Source organism: Myotis myotis, unplaced genomic scaffold (genome assembly GCF_014108235.1).
Source record: "Myotis myotis isolate mMyoMyo1 unplaced genomic scaffold, mMyoMyo1.p scaffold_m19_p_2, whole genome shotgun sequence".
NCBI classification, from domain to species: Eukaryota; Metazoa; Chordata; class Mammalia; order Chiroptera; family Vespertilionidae; genus Myotis; species Myotis myotis.
The window spans coordinates 2,867,461-2,878,966 of NW_023416324.1; positions in this window are offsets into that span (position 1 = coordinate 2,867,461).

An 11,506-nucleotide genomic window follows, 5' to 3' on the forward strand; every position below is an offset into this window, starting at 1 on the left:
TTCATTTACCTTATGTTCCCTTTAATGGGCATTTGCTATTCTTGGTGGTTATTCTAGCTCTAGTTCTATCTCGTTTCTAGAACTTATAAGCGTTAGAAGTTTTTAGTGTTCTATAGATGCATTAATTTCATATGTGGGTGATTACAAAACAGTTTTTTCCAAATGTCTTCTAAACATTCGTCTGATATTATCCTCAAATGCTACCAATACATTTTCTCCCAAGTAAAGGCTGTATTTCCTATGAGCCGGCCAGTAGGGGGCGCTCTAGTCCCTTGCCAAACAAATAAATAAATAAATAACACTCAAGGAAACTCTTCTTTAAGGGGTTTCAGGAATACATTCCACTCCTTCATAGCCGCCAACACGGATGAGATATGTTTATATAGACACAAGCAAATAGTTCAGTGTACCCGACATATATGGAAAGTAGAATTGTTATATTTTTTTAAAAAGGAAGCTTTGAACTGTTTACTTCTGTGAAATTAGCTCTAAAATAATAAATCAGCCCCTTGGCAACATACTTTCTTTCATTCTGGATAAAAGAAGAAGGAAAATGGTGTAGCTCTGGTCGGGTTTCTCAGTGGTTAGCGAGTCGGCCCTAGGATCCGATTCCTGTCAAGGGCAAGGACCTCAGCTGCAGTTACCAGCACTGGTAGGGGTGCACGCGGGAGGCAACCCATCGATGTTTCTCTTTCTCGCCCCCTCCTCCCTCCCTCCATCCCTCCCTCCCACTCTCTCTAGAAATCATTGGAAAAGATATCCTCGGGTGAGGGTTAAAAAAAGAAAAATGGTGTAGTGACGAAGAGCTCAGGAATCGGGGGGATTTGGGTGTGAATCCCAGCTCATCAGCTGTATGACTCAGGCAACTGACTTAGCCTCTTGTAAGACGGGGCCCCAGGGCTCCCCCTCCAGAGGGCTGCTGGGCAGATAAGTGAGGTTGTGCGTGTAGAATATTTAGAGCCTGGCCTGGCCTCCACCAGGGTTCCGTGGCGGTGAGCCACTTTTATCAGTATTATTATTCTCGTTGTTGTTGTCATATATCCTTTGAGAGATATTGGAACACGTTTCCTGGCAAGATTCCAAAATGCTTGATTGCTTATTAGTATATATGATTTAATTGGGCCAGGAGGTTGTTTCATTAAATTCCAGGAGCATAAATGATTTATAAGATAAAATGTCTTCACTTTATCTGCAGTATTTCCACTTAAGAGGCTATAAAATCTGAAGCTGAAGAACTGGATCCGTCAAAGTGAAACTTCAGGCACAGCCATCCCCGGGGAGGCGGCTGGAGCAGGGAGAATGGCCAGGTCTCTGCGGGGAAGGGCACAGGTTGCCGTGTCTGTGAGCACTTACTGGTGAGCCCACACTCATCCACCACCGTAGGAGGCATGGTTCCTTGAAAAAAAAAAAAAAGTTTAATTTGTGCAGAAACTTTTATTTATTTATTTTAAAATGTATTTTATTGATTTTTTACAGAGAGGAAGGGAGAGGGATAGAGAGTTAGAAACATCGATGAGAGAAAAACTTGGATCAGCTGCCTCCTGCACACCCCCTACTGGGGATGTGCCCGCAACCAAGGTACATGCCCTTGACCGGAATCAAACCTGGGACCCTTCAGTCCGCAGGCTGACGCTCTATCCACTGAGCCAAACCGGTTAGGGCTTGTGCAGAAACTTTTAAATAGCAGCTTTATCATTTTCTCAGGAGGTGAAGACAATGAGATCTACCCAGTGACTGGATAGCATAGAAAAGACCTGAATGAATGCCAACTCTTCTTGGTATTTCTAACTTCTTTCATTTATACAATTATTCATTCTTCCGTCAATAAATATCTATTGATCTCCCACTAGGCGCCAGTCCATGCTAGGGACCCATCAGTGAGCAAGGGAGACACCATCACGCTCTTCGGAGAACTTTCAGTTGTGGGGTCACAGACCGGCACACGGAGTGGGAGTGGGAGTGGGTGTGGAGATGGGGCCGGCAGATGCTCTGGGAATATCAGGAGAGGCCAACCCAGACCAGGGGTTGTCAGGAGAGCAGTTCCAGACCAAGTGAGGTCTACACTGAGGAGTGGGAAGATGAGGGGGAGCGACGACGAGGTCGAGATCTCTAGTCATTGGCAAGAAGGTGGGAGATGAGGCTGGAGAGGGTAAGTAGAGGCCAGGCTTTACTTGGCCGTATCCGCCGTGTTAAGAAGTCCAGACTCTGCTAAGACTAGGGGAACCACTGGAGAAGTCTGAAGTGGACAGTGACACGCGCACATTACCGTGTTGGAGAGCGGTCCCTCTCGTTGTCCGGAGACACGGTATGAGCAAGAGCTACAGCTTCTGGGTGGGGGTGCTGCGTTCTCTTTAGCTCTGACACATCCTTCCTGCTGGCGCCCGGCTCTAGCTCCGGCCATGAGGCTGCAGCCGTCTTTAGCTGTGATGAGGAAGTGGATGGGGAGCAGGAGAGACAGAGAAGCAAATGCAGGGTTTTGGTCAGCCCCTGGGTCCTGCCCCACTTAGGTGACAGGCATGGGGTCTGTGGCTCGTTTGGGGAAATACAGGTTGATGTTCATGACCTTCTGCATTCAATCCTTTGGTGTCTACAGCTTCGCCAAAGTTCACATGCCCTGTGGAGACACCATTAGAACTCAGGGCTTTAGGGTTAATGTTCCTTTTGTAAGGGAAGAGACGGGCTCAGATCTGTTGTGAAGGTTAGATGGCTGTGGGTTAATACTTCAGTTAACTTTTGCCAGTCCATTTGCCAACATCATTTCTTTCGAGTTGTTTCTGAACTCTCGAAACAGCTTAGTCAGTCTAAGACCATGGAATTAAAGTTCCTGATTACAGTTTTTCTTCAAATAATGATGGCGTATGATTGTGGATATTTTAAAGATGGCAGCTTTTCAATTTTTCCTATAAAAAGGCATAGTGGACTGTGTAATTGAGACGGGTGACCATTCCTGTGCTTCTGTTATAAAATGTGTGTGGTTATATCATTAACCTTAGGGTGCTGTGACTAATGAAAGCTGTTTAGAAAAAAAAGTGACAGAAACGTAGTTTCCACCGATGAAGAAACATAATAAAATCTACTTCCCATTAACGCCTCCTGGCACGATGCATCAGGGGGCACCGGGACACCCAGGGGGAACATTGCGGTCATTCAACACCGTCAAAGGAAAATTCAGAAAATGTCCCACTTAGTGGAGCTTTCTGGTTGCTTCGATGTTAAGTTTTCTTTTCTTTTTCTTTTTCTTTTTTTTCTCTCTGATGTTAAGTTTACTTGAACACTTGATAAGCATGAGAATGTGATTCCCAGCAAAGACGATATTTTGCATCTCCTACCGTACAGGGGTGACTCCCTTGGTCTTAGACATTAGCTTAAATTATAGGGAGGAGAATGGGTGAGTGCAAACAGCCTAGTTCCGTGGTCGGCAAACTGCGGCTCGCGAGCCACACTCGGCTCTTTGGCCCTTTGAGTGTGGCTCTTCCTAAGCTTTAGGAATACCCTAATTAAGTTAATAACAATGTACCTACCTATATAGTTTAAGTTAAAAAAATTTGGCTCTCAAAAGAAATTTCAATCGTTGTACTGTTGATATTTGGCTCTGTTGACTAATGAGTTTGCCGACCACTGGCCTAGTTGGTATAAAAATGCAAGTCTTTGGATCAAGGCAGTAGGTTCTACCTCCTTAACAGCTTTATGCGCAGGATTTTCGCCAGTGCTCTAAACCCAGGGGACAGTTACAAACAGGGAAAGCTTCATGTCCTAAGGCAGTGATGGCGAACCCATGACACGCGTGTCAGAGGTGACACCCGAACTCATTTTTTTGGTTGATTTTTCTTTGTTAAATGGCATTTAAATATATAAAATAAATATCAAAAATGTAAGTCTTTGTTTTACTATGGTTGCAAATATAAAAAAATTTCTGTATGTGACACGGCACCAGAGTGAAGTTAGGGTTTTTCAAAATGCTGACACGCCGAGCTCAAAAGGTTCGTCATTACTGCCCTAAGGTGTCCGGTGCTGTGTTATTCTCGACAGTGAAAAGCTGGCCACGGAAACCATGGAATCTCTATCCAGCCACCGACACGATGCCTCTGATGATTTCAGAATTTGGAATAAAGACGAAGAGCTAATATTTCTATTGCATTTCCTAAGAACTGGGCGCTGTTCTAAGGCTCTGGGTGCACTAATTTCACTTGCACAACAACCTGGTGAGGCACCTGCCTGCCATTCCTATGCCCAGTCCCTGACTGAGGGGAAGTACAAAGCCAGAAGCTGGGGACTCAAGCAGAGGCAGGTAGTTGACTTTGAACAAGTACAAATTCTCCTATCCCCATGTCTAGTGAAAAAAAGTAGATAGAAGATCAAATTGAACACGGAATACCTATCCTCGTGTTTTCCGTTAGGATTTTAAAATTTACTAGTGACAGAAAATCCCCCTCAAATTTGTTAAACATAAAAAGGAATCTGTGGCTCAGTGACAGCAAACCCTAGGGTCATCCAGTCAAAAAACAAAACAAAACAAAGCTTATTTAAGGGTTTGAACAAAAGCCTGGGCCGATCTCATTGGTTCGGACGGAAGGCCAGGGAGTGCGATGCTCTGACTGGCAGCTGCGCTGAGCCCACCCTTGGATGCGTGGGTAGAATCGGCTCCACCTGAAGCGCATCGGTGAGGGGAGGAGGCGCCGGCTTCCTGCAGTAAAACCGGAGAGCGGGCTCGGGGGGAGAGAAAGCGAGGCTTTTAGGATTCGTCGAGTTTCCACAGCAACCGGCCTCTTCTCTGTAAGATACGCGCCGAAAACTGTTAGCAAAGCTCCTGGAGTTTCCTGTCTTTGACCTCGAAGACCTGCATGGGCACACCTGCAGGTGCCTCCTCAGTCCCATCCGGCGCTGGGCTCTTCTCTTTCTTGGGTGCTTAGCTGTAGGCATCCTCCGAAGCCCCTTCTTTTGTTCCTAACTCAGCCATCTTCCAGCTCCCAACTCTCCTTATTGCCTCTGTGCCAGCGGTTCTCAACCTTCCTAATGCCGCGGCCCTTTAATACAGTTCCTCCTGTTGTGGTGACCCCCAATGTCACTGTTACAAATTGAACATAACGAAAGCATAGTGATTCATCACAAAAACAATATGTGATTATATATGTGTTTTCCGATGGTCTTAGGCGACCCCTGTGAAAGGGTCGTGCGACCCCCCCAAAGGGGTCGCGACCCACAGGTTGAGAACCGCTGCTCTATGCGCATGGCGCCAGCTTCTGCCTTCTCTCCGACCTTTCGTGCCACGTGTTCAGTTTGTTACCCGGGCCTCTCCTTCGGGCAGTGGTTGCAGAGTGCCTCCCTTGGGAAGCAGGCGTGGCGGGGGAGGCAGTGCTTAGCGTGCTCGCGGGGCCGGTGGAAGGGAGTGGAGGACGCAGATTGGGGCAGAAGTTGAGCTGGGATGCAGGTCCAGGGTAGGCCGATCCTCGAGTTTTCTTTCTCAGTGGTTATCTAGAGATTGTGAAATCCACACTTAGCACAGCAAAGTCTAAAGCTGATATCTCTGCCCTCCTGAGAAAGTACGAGGAACACTTTACACATGTTAACTCACACTGCTGCCTCCCAGTTTTCATGTTCCTGTTTAGAATTTTGATCTCTCTTGAGCACCCCTAATTGGACATTATCATTATTGTTTATCTAGACAGTCAACATTTATTCAGACTTAACCGCCTTTCCTTCTTACCCCTCGGACATTATTGTAGGGTCAGTTTTCTTTCTACAGTGTATTTCTTTCCAAAGTTCATTTAGGGATGATTTGCTGGTTGAAAACCCTTTGGCTTGAAAATGTCTTTTTTTCACCCTCCTTCTTGAAAGATAACTTCATGTATATATATAAAACTCTTAAGCTGACAAATGTTTCCCCAGAATTTTGGAAGTGTTTTTTTCATTCCATGGACTTCCAATTGACAAGTTAGTTTGCAGTCTAACAGTCCATTCTCATAGGTGTGGTCTTTTCTCCCCGTCTTGAAAGTCTTTCTCTTTGTGGGTGCGTTACCGTTTACTTACAGCCAGGCTATGGAAGTACTTTCGTCTATATCTGAGAACTACTGTATTTCATCAGTTCTGGAACATGGTTAGGCATGATTTCCACTGCTTCCTATCCATTGTTTTTCCCCCTTCTATAACTTCGATTCCATGAGCAACAGACCTTCTTTCTCTGTCCTTTGGGCCTAACCCTTTTGTGTTTTCTGTTTCTGTCTCTGGGCTGGATTATGTGTGATTTCTTCAAATCTACCTTCCAATTTGTTGTTACTCTCTTTAGCTATATCTGCTACTTAACCTTAATCGGCTTTATCATATTGATGATTATATTTGTCATGTTTAGATACTGTGTTTGGCTTTATTTCCCATGTCCTTGGTCATTTTTGCTAACCTTTTTTCCCTTCTCTAATATTTTCTTTTATTTCTTTAGTTTTAGTAAACTTAATGTTTTATATTTGGTATCTAATAATTCCAACATCTGCAGTCTTTGTGGGTCTACCACTGTTAGTTTTTTTTCTGCTTAGTCTTACTTTTAGCAACTTGTTTCCTCATGCATTTTGGGCTTTTTGATTCAAAGCTTATATTCGTTGGGACCTTATCTGTGGGAATTCCAACACTGTGTTTGTTTATATCAGACACTTTAGGCGCACGGTTGAGCCAGGATCACTTGAATAAACGGAATATTTGGCTGAGAATTTTGGGGCCGCCGCACAGATAACGAGGGCTCTGACCTGCACGAGGACGAACCTGTGAATTCTCAAGGGAAATATTTTCCTTCCCACCACAGCCAAGGTATAAACAAGCAAGTACAGCCATGTCCCGCTTAAGACAGGGATGCCTTCTGAGAAGCGTGCCGTTGGGCGATCACGCCGTGTGCAAGCATCAGTGCGCCCTGACACTGACACTGACACTGACACTGACACAGACACAGACACTGACACTGACACAGACACTGACACTGACACTGACACAGACACTGACACTGACACTGACACAGACACTGACACTGACACTGACACAGACACAGACACAGACACAGACACAGACACTGACACAGACACTGACACTGACACAGACACTGACACTGACACTGACACAGACACAGACACAGACACAGACACTGACACAGACACTGACACTGACACTGACACTGACACTGACACTGACACAGACGGTACAGCCCACCACAGGCTGAGGCTGTTGTTGCTTTTAGGCCACACGCCAGCACGGATGTCATGGCACCAAACAACATGAGATTAAATCAAACACAAGAGACAAGACACAATCAAGAGACATGTAAGTCTGAGCTGCATGCGGGCACACCGTTTTACAGCAGGTTTTTTTTAATGAGTGGAAAGAATACGCTATAAAACGACAATAAAAAGCCTAGTGTAGTGAGTATGTAAACCAGGTACATGGCTGTTTATTATCACATCCGGCTTTCCTTACTGATGCCCTTTGCGTGTTCCGGGAGCCCACCCAGGACCCACGCAGCACGGCCGCCATCTCTCCTTAACTCCTCGCCGCTGCCTCACTTTCTCACGTTCTTGTTTTTGGCGACGGTGACAGGTTACAGGAGTGCCGGTCAGGCGTTCTGTGCCGTGCCCCTGTGCTGGGATTTATTTAATATTCTTCTTACGATGTTTCTGGTTCTGAGGAGGAAGAGCATAGAGCTAAGGCGCCGTTTTCCTCACCTCCCACGCAAGGGCCGCGCTACGAGCAGGCTCCGTCACGGTGGATGTGGCCCTAACCTGGGGCGCACAGAGCCTCCCTCCGCCGGCTACAGGCACATCATCCGTGGCCTTCAGGCCAGGTCAGCTCTGCTGGACAAAATGCGGAGGTCCCAGGTCCCTCTGAATTATCATCAAAACCGGACAATAACCAGGGAACTGTCGCACGCGTTGCAGTTCGTGGACCTGGGTCATCTGCGGATGGGAATTCCCGGGCCGCCCGGCTAAATTCAGAGAGTGTGTTTCTGGTGACGCTGCCAGCGAGGAGTTAATGTTAGAGCAGAAAGCCTTACGATCAGGTCTTGAAAGCATTAACATTGTGTGAGCTGCAAGGAAAAAAAAAGTGCTTGTAGCTGGAGGTAAGGGCGTCTGTGCGTGTCTGGACCCACACGGCGCCTCCGGTTTCGGGGGCTGGATGTGCAGAGAAGCACAACTTATCGAGGGGTGACGGAGCGGCCGGTTTGACTCTGCTTGTTCCCGTCACTGAATAAGCCTTTTGAACGTCTGAGCAGTTAAACTCCCCACATCCTCCATTTGATCACTTCCAGGAGCCAATGAGAGAGTTTAGTAAAGGGAATCGGAATGATTTATTTGGACAGAAAGAACGAATTTCCTCTTAGTCGTACATCCGACACCCACACGATACCTCATCTGTGATGCTGGGAAGGAACATTTTCGGGAGAAACTTGATGCCCAATTAGCGGGTTTTAATTTAGTCAGTGGAATTTCCATCTGGCGCCGCGTGTGTGTGGGGGGTGGGCGAGAGCAGGCTGAACAGTCCAGAGTCCGTGAGCCGGGTCAGGGCCCCGAGGACGCGGCTCCCAGCAGGGTTTTACCCGTCCTGGTTTCCTGCCTCTTTCTGTTAGTGGCGGGGTGGACGGGCCACAGGAGGCTCACGCTGCTTATTTGAACAGAGAGAACGTCACAGAAATGGATGGAAGATGGATGTCCTCAGGGAAGCTGGCAGCTTACAGAGACACAGCCAGACGCCTGGGGGGCGGGTGAACGGTTCCTTGTCTATCTAAGGCATGAACTGTATCTACTCCAGATCCGTGCGTGTTGCCTACATTTTTAAAAATTAATTTCAGAGAGGAAGGGAGAGGGAGAGAGAGATAAAAAACATCAGTGATGAGAGAGAACCATTGATCGGCTGCCCCCGGCACGCCCGACCCTGGGGATGGAGCCTGCAACCTGGGCATGTGCCCTGGCTGGGAATCGAACCGTGACCTCCTGGTTCATAGGTCAGCGCTCAACCCCTGAGCCACACTGGCCGGGCACAAGTATGCTTTTTAAAAAGATTTATATATAAAAGAGAGAGAGAGAGAGAGAGAGAGAGAGAGAGAGAGAGAGAGAGAGAGAGAGGGAGAAAGAGAGAACGTGCACTTATTTAACTTTTAAAACTTTGCTATGTTGGGGAAATTCACACACTATTATTGAAATTAATGACGGAACTCAATCACCACAGAAACATCTGCGATAAAACAAGCGCATTAGAAAAGTGAGGTTTTCGCGAATGTTTGATTCCTGTTATACCTAAAACAGAGGGAATTCCAGAAGCAAAGGATCCTGGCCAGGAAACTTCTGTTTTCCTCGCTGTGCAACGTCTCTTTTTAGTGCGTTCCAAGCAGGTCACGTGTGCTTTCTGGCCTCTGGCTGTTCTGTGTCCAGGCGCTCGAGGGTGACCTTGGACCTGGACCATTCGAGTCCCACGCTTCCCCGAGAACCGGGCTCTCTCCTGGGCTCCCTGGGCTCGCCACTCTGCTCAGCCCTGTCCACGCGTGGCCATCTCTCCACAGTCCCCGTCTGCACCGGGACATCGGATGAGCACTTACTTTGATTTTCTGTTTTCGTGGAGGCGAATGACCGTGGCTTGTTCAGTTTGCATAGAAAAGCCCGCGTTCCTTTTGACAGCTCTTGATTTCAGATGATCCTGAGTTTATTATGTTTAATGGAGGAAGGCGACTGTTTGCCTATGAAACGTTTCAAGTGGCCTTTGCTGACGCGCAGGTCTGATGGTGTTTAATCACGGCCACTAAGATAGGATGGAGCCCGGCCGGCGTGGCTCAGTGGCTGAGCACCGACCTATGAACCTGGAGGTCACGGATCCGGTCAGGGCACATGCCCAGGGTGCGAGCTCGATCCCCAGTGGGGGAGGGGGGCAGCGTGCAGGAGGCAGCCGATCAATGACTCTCTCTCATCGTTGATGTTTCTATCTCTCTCTCCCTCTCCCTTCCTCTCTGAAATCAATAAAAATATGTAAAAAAAAAAAAAAAAAAAAAAAGAATGGAGATCCCCCTCCCCCAGAGATGTTTCTAATGAAAACACTCAGACCTTCCGGGCAGGACCCGGGGTTCTCCCTGAGTCTGAGGACCGACCCTCACGCTGTGAACTGTTTACTGTTTCCACCGTCCCCTCGAGCTTGTTGCCCAGCCCTGGAAAACGCCCGCGAAGGGCTGTGAGCCCTTAGTCACTTTATATTTCCTGCGTCGTCCTGTTAACTTCCCTGGGAGCTGGCAAGAACACGGAGGGTTTGCGTTGCTGGAGGGAATTCGGGAAAACCCACAGAGATGGCTAAGATGAGGCTTGGCAGGCGGTGCGTCTCGGTGACATAACAATGTCATAACTAGAGATTTCATCGCACAGAGGAGGCAGGAAACCCCGCGGCGGCCAGACGCCCACTCCCAGCTCGCCCCGAGGACCATCGCGGGGTGAAATGGATTCTGCACAGTCTTAACTGCAACCGGCAGGCCCCTGGAATAAAAATCTGGACCTGGAGTTTAGATGCAATGCGATTTCTTTAAGAATGGGCATCTTAACAGACTTTTTGGAAAGAGAAAAAACATACACAACCGAGTGAAGTTCCTGTAGCAGCTTCTTTATGAAAAGCTGGGCCCGGCCGGCGTGGCTCAGTGGTTGAGTGTGGACCTATGAGCCAGGAGTCCCCGGTTTGATTCCCTGGCAGGGCACAGGCCCGGGTTGCGGGCTCGGTCCCCAGGAGGCAGCCCATCAGTGATTCTCTCTCATCATTGATGTTTCTCTCTCTCTCCCTCTTTCTTCCTCTCTGAGATCAATACAAATACCTATTTTTTAAAAAGAGAGCTTCAGCTCTGGGAGGGACACACTGGGCCTCACCAACCAGCCATGCCCACCATGGCCATCAGGGGATGACGCATGTCCAGGCACATGTTGCTCATGGACATGATTTTAAACTTAAGGCAGTTTTATAACTTTGAGGTCTTACATTTGTCCGTATTACTGTAATGATGGTCTGACGTGTTCTGAACTTTATGTTTTATAGTTTGTAAGTTTTTAAAAAATTCTTTATTGTTTAAAGTATTACATGTGTCTCCTTCCCCACCCTATTGACCTCTCCCCAGCCACTCCCACCCCCCAGCACATGCCCGCACCCCCCTACTGTCTGTGTCCATGGATTATGCTTAAATGAATAGTTTGTAAGTTTTAATGACGTCAAGGTAACCTATTCCTTATGTTCCTTTTTTGTTTTTGTTGTGGTTTGTATCTGAGAATATGACTAAATTCTGTTCTAGAATTTGACAGCTTTTTATTAGAGGTTCCTGTGTACCTGAAAGGAAGCTCGTTGTCTTATGCACTGCTTTTCTCCTTTTATACCTGCTAATTCTATCCCACTTGTTGTATCGCCCTGGGCTGCTTTCTTTGTCTAACTCTTTGAGGTTTAATTATATCACAAGGTGACTGGTAACCATTACATATGTCTAGTTGCTGCATTTCCCCTGTTTAAGACATTTTTATGA